The sequence below is a fragment of the Erinaceus europaeus genome, chromosome 10, assembly GCF_950295315.1.
Source record: "Erinaceus europaeus chromosome 10, mEriEur2.1, whole genome shotgun sequence".
NCBI classification, from domain to species: domain Eukaryota; kingdom Metazoa; phylum Chordata; class Mammalia; order Eulipotyphla; family Erinaceidae; genus Erinaceus; species Erinaceus europaeus.
The window spans coordinates 69433530-69453796 of NC_080171.1; positions in this window are offsets into that span (position 1 = coordinate 69433530).

Below are 20267 nucleotides of genomic sequence, written 5' to 3' on the forward strand. Positions count from 1 at the left end.
AAGCTGCCAATAAGAGCAGTGAAATTACACAAATATGAAAGATCCCAAGCCCTACACATGCAATGGGGAGGTTTCTGAACTTTATTAACAAAAGCTAGCCAAATGGAAACTCCTAGTAGGTTCTATTTAAACTGTTCACTTTAGGAGGTCAGATCCTGCCTCACCAGGTAGAACACACATCACCACGCATGAGGACCCTGGTTCAAGACAACTCCTCCTCCCCACCTTCACAGCAGGAGAGCAGTACTCAGGTGTTTTCCCTCTCCTATCTATGGATGGATCCATCTCTGTGTGTGTGCCTCTAACTCCCTATCATAAAAAAATAGCCACCAGGAGCAGTGGAGTCATGTAGGCACTGAGCCCCAGTGATAACCCTGGTGGAACATTGGAAAAATAAACTGTTCTCTTTCACAAGATCACCCATTACCTACTCCATTCCACATGCACAGTGGTCAGTCTTCTGTCCTCTTTTTGGTTTTGTTTTTCATATACATGTATTTTTATAATTTTCTCATTTGACAGGACAGAGAGAAATTGAATGGAAGAAGAGAGTACCTGCAGACAAAAAACTATGAGTCGTGGGCTCCTAGGAACATGCCTAGAATGGACTTCTAGTTTCTTTCCACCCTAAAATCTCTGTTCTCATCTATCCTACTTCTACTTTTTACTTCCTGTTCATTAGTCATTTTTTCCTGCTTTGTATCTTTTATTTATTTGTTTGTTTGTTTGTTTAATTATTTATTTTTACCAGAGCACTGCTCAACTCTGACTTATGGTGGTGCAGGGCATTGAACCTGGGACTTTGGAGCCTCAGGCATAACTATTATGCTATCTACCCCCCCTCACCCCCTGCTTTGTATCTTGCCACCTTTCAGTCACAAAGTTGCAGACACGGTCATGATTCCATCCTGAATTCCATAGCAGAGGACCTCACCAATGTGTCTTGAAACCTCACCACTTCAGAATCCTGCCCCACAGAGGAGAGATAGGAGCAGGCTGGGGGTATGGATCAACTTGCCAACACCCATGTCCAGCAGAGAAGCAATCACAGAAGCCAGAATCCCCACCTTCTGCAACCCAAAAATAATTTTGATCCATACTCCCAGTGAGGGAGAAATAATAAGGGGAAGATGACCAGAGGGCTCTGAACTCCATTTCCATCAGGAACCAGAGAGAGAAGAAAAGGGAAGAGCACTTGGATGTAATAATAGGTGTAAATGTGACTTGGAAAGGAAGGAAGAGAAGATGGACATTTTAAAAAACAGCCAAAAATATACTGTTATGAAAATATCTGTGGAACAGCTGCAGGGTGCAGCAAATCCAAAGGACAAGACTGAGGCCTAGACTACGTGGAGGGCAAGGAGATACTTTATTACATTAATGGGCTACAGGCCGATTTCTTTTTTTTTTTTTCTTTTTCTTCTTTTTTCTTTTTTTTTTTAATGTCTTTATTGGGGAATTAATGTTTTACATTCGACAGTAAATACAATAGTTTGTACATGCATAACACTTCCCAGTTTTCCATATAATAATACAACCCCCACTACGTCCTCTGTCATCCTTCTTGGACCTGTATTCTCCCCACCCATCCACCCCAGAGTCTTTTACTTTGGTGCAATACACCAATTCCAGTTCAGGTTCTACTTGTGTTTTCTTTTCTAATCTTGTTTTTCAACTTCTGCCTGAGAGTGAGATCATCCCATATTCATCCTTCTGTGTCCGGCATTAAGCCAGCCTCCCCACCCCCCGCAATTGATCTATCTTCTTTCTATCTTGAGACCCACCCTGCAACCTGCAGGGTAACATTAATCCCACTGGCTAAAACCATCGCAACAGTTGCTAAGGAAGTTCTACCTTCCCAGGATGCCTTTTTCCTTTCTCCACCCCCTTTCCTAGCCATTTCCATTTGCCACTTCCTGTTTTATACTATAAAAGCCACTTCTGTTTCTGGTTTCTTTCTTTTTCCGTGTCCCAACCTGGAGGAGGGCAGATGTGCAGACAGGGAGACAGACGCCAGCCATTGCAGTTTGGTGCCATGTGGCTTAACCCACTGTGCTCACACATGAATAAAGAATTGTATTACCACGCTGCCATGAGTTCCTGGTCTCTCTCTCCTGCAACACAAGCCCAGCACTTCTGTTTCTGATTTATTTCACTTAACATCAATTTTTCAAGGTCCATCCAAGATCGGCTGAAAACAGTGAACTCACCATTTTTTATAGCTGAGTAGTATTCCATTGTGTATATAGACCACAACTTGCTCAGCCACTCATCTGTTGTTAGACACCTGGGTTGCTTCCAGGTTTTGGCTGTTACAAATGGTGCTGCCAAGAACATATGTGTACACAGATGTTTTTGGATGGATGTGTTGGGTTCCTTAGGATATATCCCCAGGAGAGGAATTGCAGGATCACAGGGTAGGTCCATTTCTAGCCTCCTGAGAGTTCTCCAGACTGTTCTCCACAGAAGTTGGACCAACTGACATTCCCACCAATAGGCCGATTTCTACCAGACCTGCACATGCTTGTCCCGCAGCATACAGCTTTCAAACTGGGTGTGGCACAAGCTGATTGGTTAGAAACAATGTCCATCGGGAGTCGGGTGGTAGCGCAGAGGGTTAAGCGGACATGGAGCAAAACTCAATGACCTGAGTAAGGATCCCGGTTCGAGCCCCCCCACCACCCTGGTGAAGCATGTCTTTAGGTGCCTTTCTCTCCCCCTCTCTGTCTTCCCCTCCTCTCTCCATTTATCTCTGTCCTATCTAACAAGGATGACATCAATAACAACAACAATAATAACTACAACAATTTAAAAAATCAAGGGCAACAAAAGGGAAAATAAATAAAATATTAAAAAAAAAATTTTTTTTAAAAACAGAAACAATGTCCATCAAGGTGCTGACAATAAAGGCGAGAGCAGGTTGGCTACCATCAGAGCCCACCACTGGGATGCTGGAGTGTAGAAGTGGGCGCCTACCAGGAGCCTGTAGATGTCTCATTTCAATACAAATATAGACAGGTGATTGTATACATAATAATAGACCCATATCTGCAACCTTGAGAGAATGTACAATGTAGCTTATAATGGAGGGGTTGGGAATCCAGAACTCTGGTGGTAGGAATGGTGCAGAGATAGTTGTACCCCTGTTATCTTGTAATTTTGTAAATCAATATTAAATCACTAATAAAAAAAGAAAGAAAAAGAAACACACAAACAAACAAAAAAGAGATGCCTGCAGTCCTGGTTTGCCACTCATGCAGATTCCCCTCTGCTGGTCTGGGGGCTTGAACTTGGGTCTTTGTACATGGTAATATCTGCACTCAACCAGTTTGCCACAGCCCAGCGCTGCCCCCCCCCATTTTTGTTTTGTTTCTTTATTTTTTGCTTGCTTGTTTTTTACCATAGATTGCTCAGCTCTGCCTTATGATGGTGCTGGGGATTGAACCTGGGATCTCTGGAACCTCTGGTGCCTCAGGCATTAAAGCTTTGTGGTTTTTTTTTTGTTTTTTTTTTTGAAGAATCACTATGTTGTCTCCCCTTCCCAGGCACTTTCTGAAAGTGACTCTAACAAGCACTATTTATGGAGTTCCTTAGCAGAAGGTCCCTGAAATGATTTTATTATAATTCTGTTACAGAGTGATTTAATAAAAGGGGTCAGAGAAGGCACCTGAAATGTTCCCTGTACTCATCAGACAGAAGCACTTCAGCAAGAAGTTCTTCTTCTCTTTTCCTGGAGAAGCTCCAGCTTGGGGCTGAGCCAAAGGTGTGTCCATGTATGACCTTCGCAAGCTAAAAGCAGACACAGGAAGTCAGTTGGGGCAGGCAAAGGACATTTGAGGTGAGGCAATGATTTACTTCTTTTATCACCAATTCTGTTAAAGGCAATTTGCAATGTTCTCTCATCCAAGACTTTGAGTACTGACAGCATTTTAAGAATCAAAACCAGATATTGGAAAAGAGGAACGTATTCCTATCACCAACTTTGGGAAGGAAACTTGGTCATTCCTTGACCCAGGGGTAGAGAGTTTGCCTCAGAGTCAAAAATCAATCCTTTTTATGTTCAATCATATCTCTGAAAAGTTATTGAGGTAGTAAACCTCATTAATCACTGACAGTCTTTACAAAGCAGCTACTGAGGACTGTACCAAACAACAAAAAATATTTGGTATCTAGCTGTTTTTCTTTCTCTCTTTTAAACTTTATTGGGGAGGGTTAATGGTTCAGAGTACAGTTGTTGACACATGGGTACAGTTTCTCATCTCCTTGTGGCAGGCATCTGCTATATACTCTCACCCCAAAATTGGGTCCTTTTCCACTACCACGTACCAGGTGGCCTCTAACTTCTGTAGATGCTTGATTATGCTAATAGATTGATGTCCTCTGCCTGGTGCCATGGAAAGCCAAATATTGTCACACTAGCTTTTGCATGAAAGAGAGAGTACTAGCATTTGCTGTTTGAATTCACAGTGACCACATGAGTTATCACTGAAATTATCCTCTCCTTCCATATAAAGAGAAAGCATTTATGGTTTGTGGATGGGAGTGGTGGTAAAGTGAGGAGGAAATCAGGGGATAGATTTATTTTTTTTAATATTTTATTTGTTATTTTTAAATAGGATATATATATATAGAGAGAGAGAGAGAGGAGAGAGAGAGACCAGAGCACTGCTCATCTCTGGTTGATGGTGGTGCTGAGGATTGAACCTGGAACCTAGGAACCTCAGGCATGAAAGTTTTTTGTATGACCATTATACTGTCTCTCCAACCCCAAGAACTAGATTTAGAGGAAAACAGGGAGTGGGCTGGACCTTCAGATCCTCTGGTTTCCTGAACCTTGATGGGCCCTCCTCATACTTCCTCCTGGAACAAAGCCTGGAATCAGGCTTATGTCTTCCTATCATTTTGAAAGGACAAGATGAGCAGGACTCCCAGAGGGATAAAGAAAAGGGAAACTTCCACTGGAGGGGAGGGAATATGAAACTCTGGTGGTAGGAATTGTATGGAAGTGTACCCCTCTTATACCACAATCTTGTCAATTATTATTAAACCATTAATAAAAAATTATTTTAAAAAATATGAGCAGGACCAGGTGTGGGGGCTCCTGACATACATACATATGTATTCATATACATATATATGTACCATACATAGATATTTTTCCCACCAGGATTGGGGCTCAGTGCTTGTACAATTTCACCACTCCTGATGACCATTTCTTTTTCTTTTCTCTTTACTTTCCAAAGTCAAACCAGCACTTTGCACCAGTAGCCAACCAGGCTAGCACCAGGCAAGATGCTGTGGGAAGGAGTCAGTGCAGCAAAGAGCCAATGAACATCAATGAGCTAGAGTCCTCCAAGTAGGCTGGGGAGGAAGCTTAGCAAGGGGAGTGCAAGTCTCACATGCATGGAACCCCAGGCCTGATCCCTGGGGCCAAACAGGGCAGAGTGGAGCCGTGTTCTGGTTTCAGTTTCTCTCTCTTGCGCTCTTTCTCTCCTCTCTCTCTCTCTCTCTCTCTCTCTCTCTCTCTCACACACACACACACACACACACAAGAAAGAAATCTAGGGGGCCAGATGATGACACACTTGGTTGACTTCACTGTTACCACATGCAAGGATCCAGTCCACACCTGCAGGCGGAGAGCTTCACAAGTGGTAGAGTGGGGCTGCAGGTGACTCTCTATATTGCCCCCCTATTTCTCTCTGTCCTATAAAATAAATAAAACTAAAAATCTTTTTTATTATTAAAAAGAAGTAATTTGTAGAGGTAGATAGCATAATGGTTCTGCAAACAGACTCTTATGCCCAGGTTAAAGCCCCCACAAGACCATAAGCCAGAGCTGACCAGTGCTGTGGTCTCTGTCTCTGTATCTCTTTCTCACTAATATAAAACAAATAAAAAAATTTAATTCTACATGAAAAGGAGGCCTTTGCAAAGAGTTTAACTCTTCACTTCCTCCTAGGACTTAACTGAGGCTAAGGAGAAAGAAAGTTACCAGCCACTAGAGGGAGAGTGGACTTCTGGATGCCAGAAACCACAGCCCCCCAGCTCAGGGCCTTTCTCTCTGCAACTATCCACTTCAGGGATTGCGTCATTGATTCACAGAGACTGAGCTACACTATTTCTAACAACATCAAATAAAACAGAAAATAGCATCCATTGCAGAAGATGCAGGCAGACATCATTTCTCAAAGTCCTTTTACTGATGTGTGTCCTGGATCACAATCACAGTTTTTGTTTGTTTTATTTACACACACACACACACACACCTCTGCTCAAGGTTTATGATAATGCTGGGGGCTGAACCTGTTGGAGCCTCGGGTATGAGAGTCTTTTTGTATAACTATTATGCTGTCCCCCAGCTCCCAGCAAAATCACAGCATGAAATTTACTTATCACTGTGAATTGTGGTCAACCATCAGAAGCATCTGACACTCGCTACCTTAAAGAATATGCAGGAGAGGAGCTGGGCAGTGGCACACTTGGTTGAGTGCACATGTGACCATGCACAAGGACCTAGGTTCAAGCCCTTGGTTCCTAACTACAAAGGAGAGAATTCATGAGCAGTGAAGCACCGCTGCAGGTATCTCTCTCCCTCTCTCTCTCTCTCTCTCTCTCTCTCTTCCTTTCCTTTCCACCTCAACTTCTCATTGTATATAACTATGTTCTATTTAATTTTCAGGCAGACGATAACCAGATTATATTTAGGTGAGTCGTGGCTCTGTACCAAGGCAGCAGCAGAAAGAGGAGTGGGCCACAAAGACAGCATCAGCCAATTCAAGAACACTGAAATCATCCCAAGCATCTTCTCAGACCACAGTGGAATTAAACTAACACTTAACAATCAACAAAAGATTAGTAACAGTCTCAAAATGTGGAAGCTCAACAGTACACTTCTTAAAAACTTCTAGGTCAAAGAGGAAATCAAGGAAGAAATCAAAATGTTTTGAGAGTTCAATGAAAATGAAGACACAAGCTATCAAAATATTTGGGAAACAGCTAAGGCAGTAATGAGAGGGAAGTTCATAGCCATATAAGCACACATTAGGAAACAAGAAAAAGCACAAATAAACAGCCTGATTGCACATCTTAAAGACCTAGAAGAAGAACAAAGGGACCCTAAAGCAACCAGAAGGACAGAAATCACTAAAGTTAGGGCAGAAATCAATAACATTGAGAATAGGAAAACCATACAAAAGATCAATGAAAGTAAATGTTGGTTCTTTGAAAGAGTAAACAAAATCGACAAACCTTTAGCCAGACTCATAAAACAAAAAAGAGATAAGACCCAAATAAATCAGATAGTAAATGAAAGAGGAGATATCACAACAGACACCGCAGAAATTCAACATATCATGCGAGGCTTCTATGAACAACTATAAGCCACCAAGCTAGAGAACCTGGAAGAAATGGATGATTTCCTAGATACCTACCAATTTCCAAAACTAAGTAAAGAGGAAGTGGATAACATGAACAGGCCCATCACAGCTAATGAAATTGAAACAGTTATCAAAAATCTCCCCAAAAATAAAAGTCCTGGACCAGATGGTTTTACAAATGAATTCTACAAAACCTTCAAAGAAGAACTAATACCTCTACTTTTAAAAGTCTTCCAGAAGATTGAAGACACTGTAATCCTCCCTGCCAGCTTCTATGAAGCCAATATCATCCTGATACCAAAAGCAGACAAGGACACAATCAAAAAAGAAAACTACAGACCAATATCTCTGATGAACATAGATGCGAAAATATTGAACAAAATTCTAGCCAACCGGATACAGCAGTATATCAAAAAGATTGTTCATCATGACCAAGTGGGGTTTATCCCAGGCATGCAAGGTTGGTTTAATATACATAAATCAATCAATGTGATCCACCACATCAACAAAAGCAAGACCAAAAACTGCAAGAACTAGGGCAACAAAAAGGGGGGGAAATGGCCTCCAGGAGCGGTGGATTCATGGTGCAGGCACCGAGCCCAGCAATAACCCTGGAGGAAAAAAAAAAAAAAGAGTTTAATAACCAACATATATAAAGAGCTTGCCAAACTCAACAACAAGATAACAAATAACCCCATCCAAAAATGGGGGGAGGACTTGGACAGAATATTCACCACAGAAGAGATCCAAAAGGCTGAGAAACACATGAAAAAATGCTCCAAGTCTCTGATTGTCAGAGAAATGCAAATCAAGACAACAATGAGATATCACTTCACTCCTGTGAGAATGTCATACATCAGAAAAGGTAACAGCAGCAAGTGCTGGAGAGGGTGTGGAGTCAAAGGAACCCTCCTGCACTGCTGGTGGGAATGTCAATTGGTCCAACCTCTGTGGAGAACAGTCTGGAGAACTCTCAGAAGGCTAGAAATGGGCATACCCTATGATCCTGCAATTCCCCTCCTGGGGATATATCCTAAGGAACCCAACACATCCATCCAAAAACATCTGTGTACACATATGTTCTTGGCAGCACAATTTGTAATAGCCAAAACGTGGAAGCAACCCAGGTGTCCAACAGCAGATGAGTGGCTGAGCAAGTTGTGGTATATATACAATGGAATACTACTCAGCTGTAAAAAATGGTGACTTCACCATTTTTAGCTGATCTTGGATGGACCTTGAAAAAATCATGTTGAGTGAAATAAGTCAGAAACAGAAGGATGAATATGGGATGATCTCACTCTCAGGCCGAAGTTGAAAAACAAGATTAGAAAAGAAAACACAAGTAGAACCTGAAATGGAATTGGCGTATTGCACCAAAGTAAAAGACTCTGGGGTGGGTGGGTGGGTGGGGAGAATACAGGTCCATGAAAGATGATGAATGACATAGTGGGGGTTGTATTGTTAAATGGGAATCTGGGGAATGTTATGCATGTACAAACTATTGTATTTACTGTTGAATGTAAAACATTAATTCCCCAATAAAGAAATAAAAAAAAACCAGCCCCCCCCCAAAAAAAAAAAGCTGGATTAGCCATAAAAAAAAGAGGAGTGGGGAACTAGATCTCACTAAATGACACTCCACAGGTTAGAATGTTCTATTATTTTTCCAGTGCATTATAGCTGGTGTTGATTAACATAAGCAGCTATTATGGTCTAACCCAGGTCTATTTTTATAGCAAATACCTAAGAGGGGAAAAGAATCAGAGACACTTGTTCATTACAAAGCCAATGCCTAAACCAGGCTTAGAAAGGCAGTATCACAGGCTTTGTTTTTTGTTTTGTTTTGCTTTGTTTTGTTTTTCTTCCGAGAACTGAAAGGCTTGGGGTTTTCAATTTCCAGTAGTGACAAGCATGTGACCTGAGCCCAAATCAGAAAGAACAGAATGACTGCAACCATTTGGGGGTTATCTTCCCTGCCTCTTCCCTCCACTCTCCCCACCCCACACACACACACTCCGTGTCTGTGTGGTTCCTCAAAGTGGGTTGGAAAGTTCAAGCTCAGTTCACAGAAGAGAACATTCTGTGCTCTGCACAACAGGCAGGGCTGCTTGCTATAAAATAGAATCAACAGCATGAGCTCAGCTTTAGCGGTGGCAGGCTCCAAGCCCCAGCACATGGCTGTGAATAGAGCCCTCAGAGGCTGGGGACCCAGAAGGTGCTGTAGAGAAGCAGCTCTGCTCTGTCTCTGCCTCTCCCATAGGCTCCAGAATTGTTTGGAGAGTTCTCTGGAATGTTTGGGACACACGAAAATACTCCAACACACACAACACATATGTGCAAATCTGCTCAGGCACTGGAGCATCTCATGTGGATGTCACAGTCAGCAGGTGACAACAGAGACACTAAATCTGCCAGTCTACCAACCCCTACTCACCCCAACAACTTCCTACCCCAGAAGAAAGGGGAGAGGGAGTAAGAGTGGACTTCATTGTGGTACCCCTCCCTCTCCGACTCTCTCCCCCAGACCCTCATATTTTCACTTGCCTATCTCTCTTTTTTCCTTCTTTCTTTCTCTCTTTCTTCTTTTTTAAGATTTTATTTATTTAATTAATGAGAGAGATAGGAGGAGAGAGAAAGAATCAGACATTACTATCACTCAGGTATATGTGTTGCCAGGGACTGAACTCAGGACCTCATGCTTAAGAGTCTAATGCTCTGTCCACTGTGCCACTTCCCGGACCACAGCCTTTTTTTTTTCCTCCAAGGTTATCACTGGGGCTCTGTTGGTGCCTATAGTACAAATCCACTGCTCATAGCAGCATCTTTTCTCCATTGTTGTTGGTGCTGTTATTATTGTTGCTGTTGTTGTTGGATAGGACAGACAGAAACTGAGAGAGAAAAGGAAGACAGAGAGGGGAAAATAAAGACACCTGCAGACCTGCAGACCTGCTTCACCGTTTGTGAAATGACTCCCCTCCCCCCCCCCCCGCAGGTAGGAAGCCAGGGGCTTGAACCAGGATCCTTATGCCAGTCCTTATGTTTTGCACTCTGTGCTCTTAACCTGCTATACTACCGCCTGGCCCCCAACTTTTCACTTTTCTTCAAGACCCCTCCTGGCTTGGGTTTCTTTTGTCTAGAATTCAGTAAGGTAATTCAATACATATTTACCAGCCAGGTGCATATTTTGTGCCAGGGGCAGCCCACAGAATCATACCTATAGTTAGGTTGTTGTGTTTTGTTTTGTTTTGTTTTTAGTGCCAAGAAAGCCTAGCCTGGAAGTAGGTCAGATGGTAAAGATGAGAAGGACTCAGGGGAGGAGGGAGATGCAGGGCTGTGAGCCTGAGGTTCTGGGAGGTACTGGCTCTGTGGTGTTCATCAAGCACCTGAACTGAGCACTCTGCCCTCTGAAAGAGGCTATATGCAAGCCAGGTACCAGCTGCCTTGTCCTCAAGAGGCTTCCTCCCCTTTCCAGGGAGGGCAACTTGCAAGGGGCAAGGCGGCCACAGAACCCAGGGTGAAGGGAATGTCTTCTCACAGGCCACCTCCTCCTCCAGGCTGCAGCCTGGCTCCAGGCTGGCACATGCCATCCTGCAGAGAAAAGAGCAGCTGGGGAGCAGGGAGGGATCTGTTGGGGAACTTAGATCTAATGGGGAAATGAGATCTGCTGGGGAGCAGGGATCTACTGGGGTGCTGGGGGGTCTACTGGGGAGCAAGGATCTGCTGAGTAGCTGGGATCAGCTGGGAGCTGGGATCTGCTGGGGAAGTGGGGTCTACTGTAGAGCAGGGATCTACTGGGAACCTGGGAGTCTACTGGGGAGCTGGGATCTGCTGGGAGCAGAGATCTGCTGGGGAGCAGGGATATGATGGGGAGCAGGCAAGGATCAGCAGCTTCCCTGATGCAAGGCCTTTATGGGGGTTGCTCTTCCAGAATGCAAACACTAGTTCTCACTTCAGAACCTGGAGCTCCTGCCAAGACTTTGAAAAATAAGTTATACAAGCACCTTTAGGGTGGCTGGACATGCCACTTCATGGCTGCTGTCACTAGGACAATGGGGGGGGGGGTACTGTGTGGAGTAGGTGGCCTCAAGGACTCAGGGATATATGTCAACACAGAGCTTGCTGGATCACATGTCCAAGTCTAGAAAAGAGGCAGCCACGGAAGAGAACTTCCCAGACTTGCTGGCGATCCTCACCAAAGAGATACTGGGATTTAGCAGAGGAATTCCCTGCCCCCTATTTGGACTACAGGCTAACTAGAGGCTCCCTGGGAACTAGCCACCAAGTCACTGTCGATTCTTTCTCCCCAGAGAGGTCAGCTCCCTCCAGGGCAAGGCCCACCTGACTGAAAACCCAGTGGACAATTTACCTCAGGAACATTTCTCCTCCAAAGGCTACTCCCAAACCCAGCCAGTGACAAAGGAGATTTCACAGAACGCCAGCCAAACCCTAGGACTCTGAGGCAAACCAAGCTAAAAAAAAAGTCTAGGGGATAAACAAGTCATTGAAATCTCAGAGGGAGGAAAGGAAGGGAAGCAGTTCCCGGAGAATGAAGCAAGAATTCACAGCAACCCACACACACCTGCCCAAGGCGGGAGAGCCTTTGAGGATGACTCACGCTGCCCATTCACAAGGCTCTGGGAGCTCTGCATCCACCCTCCTGTCTCATCCCCACAGCAACCCTGCATGGTGGGTAGAGATGCCACTAGCCCAGAGCAGCAGGGCTGACATGGCAACAAGAATATGTGCAGCTTGAAAGCCCACATTCCTCTCAACATCCCTTCTGCCTCCTCCAAGGATGTAGTTCTCACTATTGTATATTGTTTGAGTTTTTGAGAGACAACAATCTCAGGTGAAATCCTGACACCAGTGCCACTCTCTAGGCCCATGTACTTGACTTAGAGCCATATGTACTACTCAGGACTAGCTGCTGCCCAGACAAGAGACATTCATGCTACGTTCTCTAGGAAACCGAAAGGTGATTTATGAGGTGATCTATCCATGAATACTGGCATCAAGGAATCTAGCATCTGTTCAGGTAGATAGGATATGCTAATCAACAGTGACATGTAATTAACACTTATTTGTGTTATTAATTCTGCCAACAACCTCTAAATCTAAATGGCACCACATAAAAAACATGTGGTCCACAAGTTGCAGATGTTTCCATGACGACAACCTGACTTTCCCTGGATGAAGAACCTCACCAATGTGTCCTTAAGTCTCACCTACCCAGATCACTGAATCACTTGGGCAACATAGAAACAGGCTGGAGGTATGGAGAAAGCTGTCAACACCCATGTCCAGCAGAAAAACAATTACAGATCCCATCTTCTGCACCCCATAAATATCTTTGGTCCATACTCCCAGAGGGATAAACAATAGGGAAACTTCCAATAGAGGGGAGGGGATATAGAACTCTGGTGGTGGGAATTGTATGGAATTTACCCCCTCTTATACCACAATCTTGTCAATCACTATTAAACAACTAATAAAAATATTTTAAAAATATGTTGGGGGCTGGGCAACAGCACAGCAGATTAAGTGCATATGGCATGAAGCACAAAGACTAGCGTTGGATCCTGATTCAAGCCCCTGGCTCCCCACCTGCAGGGGGGTAGCTTCGCAGGCACTGAAGTAGGTCTGCAGGTGTCTCTCCCCTCTTTCTCTCCCCCTCTCTGTCTTCCCGACCTCTCTCAATTTCTCTCTGTCCTATCCAACAACAACAATAATAGCGACAACAGTGATAAACAACAAAGGCAACAAAAGGGAAAAAATAGCCTCCAGGGGCAGTAGATTCATAGTATAAGCACTGAGTCTCAGAGATAACCCTGGAGGAAAAAAAAAAAGTGGTCCAGTGGTCAGGCAGTGGTACACATGGTTGAGTACACACATTGCCATGGACAAAGAAGGACCCAGGTTCAAACCCCCACTCCCCACCTGCAATGGGGAAACTTCAAGAGCAGTGAAGCGGATCTGCAGGTGTATATTTCTTTTCCTCTATATTTCCCCCACCCCTCCCAAGTTTTCTCTGTTGTATCAAAAATAAGACTCAGACAGATGCATATCCATTGATCCTGGGAAGTGGTACAGTGGAAAGGTATTGGATTCATAAGCATGAGGTCCTGAGCTCAATACCTGGCAGTACAAGTCCCAGAGTGACTGTCTGGTTGTTCTTCTCTTTCTCTCAAATAAATAAATAAATAAATAAATAAGCTTTTTATTCATACTATGTGCCCATTGTGAATAAGCTGGATCCTCACTCAAGAACCTAGATTAATAGACAGTTCACCAGATAACCCAAATTCAGTCAGTCATCATGTCAAAGGGGAAAACAGCATGACCACTCACTCTCCTGTCCTTAACTCTTATTTCTCTGAAAGCTTCTTCCATTAAAGGGCTCATGTCAGTTCTGCTCACATGTTCATTGGCCAAAGAAATCCAAACAACCACACAAAACTTCAAGGAAGTAGTATAAGTACAAAGCCAGTCCAGAAATGGAAGAAACCCTGGAAACATTGGCAAATGAACTGAATAATAACCACATTCTAGGAAGAGAAGTGACCTCAAAGCTTCGCATCTCAAATTCCACAGTAAGGTAAGGCTAAATGACTTGTGTGGCATCATGTAACCAAGCAGGGGAGACTTCATTTTAATGTTTCATTTAGGGCTGTGGAGGCATCAAAAAAGACTTTCCTGCCTGATGTTCTGAGATACCAGATTAAATTCCTAGCACCACCATAAGCAGAGCTGAACAATGTTCCTGTCTCTCTCTCTCTCTCTCTCCCCCTCACTTTATCTCTCTTTCATTAAAATAAATAATGTTTAATTTAGCCACCATGTATCATCCATGCCCTTCACTTTATGCTTCCCTGTGTTATCTCTACTTTGACACTTTGCTCCAGCAATGCTCCCCATGGCCTTCTCTTCATGTTTTCCTATGCTATTCTTCCTTTGCCATGGCAGCTAAAAAGAAATGTTTTCACTAATTGTGCATGTTTCTGGTAAACCAGGGACCAGCTCTGGTTGGAAAGTAGAGAACAGACAAGGAATATTATTCAGGAAGGTATGTGGCATGCAGCATGAAGACCTCCAGATACCCACCTTACCAATAATGGTAATCAGACTCAATTCCTATCCTCAGATGCTCTAGATCTTTGGCCCATACTCTCAGAGGGATAAAAAATAGGGAAGCTTCCAATGGAGGGAGTGGGGTATGGCACTCTGGTGGTGGAAACTGTATGACTTGTCCCCCTCTTATCCCACAATCTTATCGATCATTATTAAATCACCAATAATAAAAAAGAAAGAAGTTGAAAAATAAGAAGACACAAAGAAAAACTTGGGCTGGTTTTGGTATATTGCACCAATAAAAGACTCTGGGATGGAGTGGTGGGGGGAGGGTTTAGGTCCCGGAACATGATGGCAGAGGAAGACCTAGAGGGGGGTTGAATTGTTATGTGGGAAACTGAGAAATGTTACACATGTGCAAATTACTGTATTTTACAGTTGACTGTAAACCATTAATCCCCCAATAAAGAAAAAAAGTTTCTCCAGTAGAATAAATGTTATTACTATTGTTGCTTACTCTTGATTTTTTTTAAATATTTATTTATTTCCTTTTGTTGCCCTTATTGTTTTATTGTAGTTATTATTGTTGTTATTGATGTCATCATTGTTGGATAGGACAGAGAGAAATGGAGAGAGGAGAGGAAGACAGAGAGGGGGAGAGAAAGATAGACACCTGCAGACCTGCTTCACCGCCTGTGAAGTGACTCCCCTGCAGGTGGGGAGCCAGGGGCTCAAACCGGGATCCTTATGCTGGTCCTTGTGCTTTGCACCACGCGCTACTGCCCAACTCCCTACTCTTGATTTATAAAAGGAATTTACTTCATATATTATTAAAGGGTTTTTTTATCTTTCTATTTACATATTATTGGATAGAGACCAAGAGAAATTGAGACAGGAGCAGGCATAGAGATATGGAAAGAGCCAAAGAGACACCTGCAGCCCTGCTTCACCAGTCATGAAGGTTTCCCTCTGCAGGTGGGGACCGGGGGACTTGAACTCGAGTCCTTGTGCACTGTAATATGTGTGCTTACTTCAAAGAGATGTTGTTGGATGGATAGAACCTATTTTCTTTCTTTCTTTTTTACTTTCAATTTAATATTTATTGGATAGAAATTGAGAGTAAAAGGTAGAGAGAAAGTGAGACCTGCAATACTGCATCAATATTTGTGACTTGTGAAGCTTCCCACCTGAAGGTGGAGACAAGGGCTTGAACTTAGGTCCTTGCACATTGTAACATGTGGGTTTAACCAGGTATGCCCCCACCCAGCCCTGAATGTCTAGAACCTAGAATTTCAAGGATGAAACTTTATGATGAGCTGAAAGAGTGAGACTAGGTGGTGGCACACTTGGTTGAGCACACATGTTACAGTGTACAAGGACCTGGGTTCGAGCCCCCAGGCCCCACCGGCGGGGGTAAAGCTTTGCAAGTGGTGAAGCAGGGCTGCAGGTGTCTGTCTCTCTCCCTTTCTATCACCTCCTACCATCTCAGCTTCTCTCTGTCTTATTCAATAAATAAGTAAATAAAATGTATTTAAAAAAAAAAGCTAAAAGGGCTAAGAGCAGTTCAGGGAGACTGGAGTGGTAGAGAGGAGTCTACAAGTAGGAGGAGAAGAACATGGAGGAGCTAAGACAGTTGGCATGGTGAGGAAGGGCTTTCAGAATGATGGAGCTCTTTATGAAGTCTGACTGTACAGTGTTCAGCATGAACCCTCCACCTGTCTCCCTCATGAACATTTCAGAGCAATCTACGCAACTCAAAATGCTTTAGGAGCCAGATTAAGAGGTTACAAGGGGACAATTTTGTGGCAATGAAGTGTTAATACTGGCTTCAGAGCCTATACAGAGCAGGAATTTCCCAAGAAAATCCTGCCATGCTTATGCTAAGTTGATATATGCAATCAAATTTGCACAGGCTGAGCAAAATTTCTCAGGAAAGGGAGAGCTAATTCAGGAAGTTCCATCAAGGAGATTAAAAGTGACCCATGTCCAGCAGAGAAGCAATTACAGAAACCAGAACTCCCACCTTCAGCACCCCAAAAAAGAATTTTAGACTAGGGGCTGGGTATTGGCACATCTGGTTGACCACACATGTTGTAATATACAAGGATCCAGGTTCAAGCCCTCAGTCATCACTTGCAAGGGGAAAGCTTTGTGAGCAGTAAAGCAGTGTTGCAGGTGTCTCTCTGCCTCTCTCTATATATATAACTCCCTTTCCTCTATGATTTCTGGCTGTCTCTATCCAATAAACAAAGATAATTTTTTTAAATAATAAAAAGAAAAAATGGAATATATGTATGCATGTATGTATAGATATATAGTTATAGAAATAATATTCGGGACCAGGTGATGGCGCACCTGGTTGAGCGCACATAATACAGTGCACAAGGACCCGGGTTCGAGCCCCTGGTTCCCACCTGCAGAAGGAAAGCTTTGCAAATGGTGAAGCATGGCTGCAGGTGTCTCTCTTTCTCTCTCCCTCTCTATATCCCCTACCCTCTCAATTTCTGACTGTCTCTATCCAATAAATAAAGATAATAACAAAAAAAAGAAATAATAGTCAACCCATACTTGTGACCTTGGGAGAACTACTGCAGTTTCCAGTGGAGAGAATGGGGACACAGAACTCTAGTGGTAGCAACCGTGTGAAATTATATATCGTATAGTTTTGTAAATCAAATATTAAATCACTAATTTAAAAAAAGTGATCCTGCTACTAGGTATTGAATAATCAGAAAGCTTCCCCAGCACTATATTAGTGGAAAGTATTCCAATGCAAGCATAAAAAGCAGTATGTCTCAAGACACTGGGATATAAATTGATGAGTCACTCAAGCTACTCCAAGCAAATGTTGATAGGCAGGATTAAGGAAGTATCTAGTCATAAGCTACAAATACAGTATTCAAGCTTTGGCGAAATAAAGGTGAATGCCTGCCTTCGAAATTATTCATCTATTGACTTTCAAAGATGCTCCAGCATATATATTGTTACAAAAGTACTTTTTCAACAAGGGCAACAAAGAGGAATAAATAAATAAATAAATAAACAAATAAATAAATAAATAAATAAATTTTTAAGTAGTGGGAGTCAGGCGGTAGTGCAGCGGGTTAAGCGCTCGTGATGCAAAGCGCAAGGACCGGCATAAGGATCCCTTTTCAAGCCCCCGGCTCCCCACCTGCAGGGGAGTTACTTCACAAGCGGTGAAGCAGGTCTGCAGATGTCTGTCTTTCTCTCTCCCTCTCTGTCTTCCCCTCCTCTTTCCATTTCTCTCTGTCCTATCCAACAACGACGACATCAATAACAACAACAATAATAACTACAACAATAAAAAAACAAGGGCAACAAAAGGGAATAAATAAATATTAAAAGAAAAAAACTTTTTAAAAAGTAGTTTTTATTTTGAGCAAAAATCTGAGAAACTCTTGATGAAAAGTAGTGGATCCAAGGATGGGCAGTGGAGCATCTGGTTTGGCACACAGCTTACCATGCACAATGACTCATGAATGGCTGAGCAGGTCTGCAGGTGTCTTTCTTTCCCTTTCTCTACTTTCTCCTTCTCTATCCCCCTTGTCCCTTTCAATTTCTCTCTGTGATATCAAATAGAACATTAATTAATTAAAAACTAAATCAGAGAGCAGGCAGTAGCACAGTAGTTTAAGCGCACATGGCGCAAAGCACAAGAACCAGCTTAAGGATCACGGTTTGAGTCTATGACTCCCCACCTACGGGGGGGGTGCTTCACAAGCAGTGAAGCAGGTCTGCAGGTGTCTATCTTTCTCTCCCCCTCTCTGTCTTTCCCTCCTCTCTCAATTTCTGCCTGTCCTATCCAACAACGACAGCAATAACAACATCAATAATAATAATAACAACAATAATAAACAACAAGGGCAACAAAGGGGGCAAAAATATAGCCTCCAAAAGCAGTGGATTTGTAGTGCAGACACCAAACCCCAGCAATAACCCTGGAGGGAAAAAATAAGTAAATAAAAATAATAAATAAAATTTTTTAAAAACCAACATTAAAAAGTAATAATAAAATAAAATAAAAATTAAATCTATATGCTGTGAAATGTAAGGACTGGCATAAAGATCCCAGTTAGAACTCCTGGCTCCCTACCTGCAAAGGGGTCACTTCACAAGTGGTGAAGCAGGTCTGCATGTATCTGTCTTTCTCTCCCACTCTGTCTTCCCTTCCTCTCTTAATTTCCTTCTGTCCTATCCAACAACAACAACAAAATGGAAAATAAATTTTTTTTAAAAAGTAGCCACAGGAGCAGTGGATTCTTAGTACAGGCACCAAGCTCAAGTGATAACCATGGAGGCAAAAATAGATTAATTAATTAATTAATTAAATCTTTAAAAAGAAAAGAGGTGTGAGCCCCCACACCTATGGACATCTAATCTTCGACAAAGGGGCCCAGACTATTCAATGGGGAAAGCAGAGTCTCTTCAACAAATGGTGTTGGAAACAATGGGTTGAAACATGCAGAAGAATGAAACTGAACCACTGTATTTCACCAAATACAAAAGTAAATTCCAAGTGGATCAAGGACTTGGATGTTAGACCACAAACTATCAGATACTTAGAGGAAAATATTGGCAGAACTCTTTTCCGCATAAATTTTAAAGACATCTTCAATGAAACGAATTCAATTACAAAGAAGACTAAGGCAAGTATAAATCTATGGGACTACATCAAATTAAAAAGCTTCTTCACAGCAAAAGAAACCACTACCCAAATCAAGAGACCCCTCACAGAATGGGAGAAGATCTTTACATGCCATATATCAGACAAGAGTTTAATAACCAACATATATAAAGAGCTTGCCAAACTCAACAAGACAACAAATAACCCCATCCAAAAATGGGGGGAGGACATGGACAGAATATTCACCACAGAAGAGATCCAAAAGGCTGAGAAACACATGAAAAAACGCTCCAAGTCTCTGATTGTCAGAGAAATGCAAATCAAGACAACAATGAGATATCACTTCACTCCTGTGAGAATGTCATACATCAGAAAAGGTAACAGCAGCAAATGCTGGAGAGTGTGTGGGGTCAAAGGAACCCTCCTACACTGCTGGTGGGAATGTCAATTGGTCCATCCTCTGTGGAGAACAGTCTGGAGAACTCTCAGAAGGCTAGAAATGGGCCTACCCTATGATCCTGCAATTCCCCTCCTAGGGATATATCCTAAGGAACCCAACACATCCATCCAAAAACATCTGTGTACACATATGTTCTTGGCAGCACCATTTGTAATAGCCAAAACCTGGAAGCAACCCAGGTGTCCAACAGCAGATGAGTGGCTGAGCAAGTTGTGGTATATATACACAATGGAATACTACTCAGCTGTAAAAAATGGTGACTTCACCGTTTTCAGCCAATCTTGGATGGACCTTGAAAAAATCATGTTAAGTGAAATAAGTCAGAAAGAGAAGGATGAATATGGGATGATCTCACTCTCTGGCAGAAGTTGAAAAATAAGATCAGAAGAAAAAACACACACACACACACACACACAAGTAGAACCTGAACTGGAATTGGCATATTGCACCAAAGTAAAAGACTCTGGGGTGGGGGTGGATGGGTGGCGAGAAAAACAGGTCCAAGAAGGATGACAGAGGACCTAGTGGGGGGTTGTATTGTTATATGGGAAACTGGGGAATGTTATGCATGTACAAATTATTGTATTTACTGTTGGATGTAAAACATTAACTCCCCAGTAAGGAAACGAAAAAAGAAAGAAAAAAAGAAAAAAGAAAAGAGGTGTATCTGGAGATACTCTTCCTGCGGATAGACAGACTGACACTTAATGCT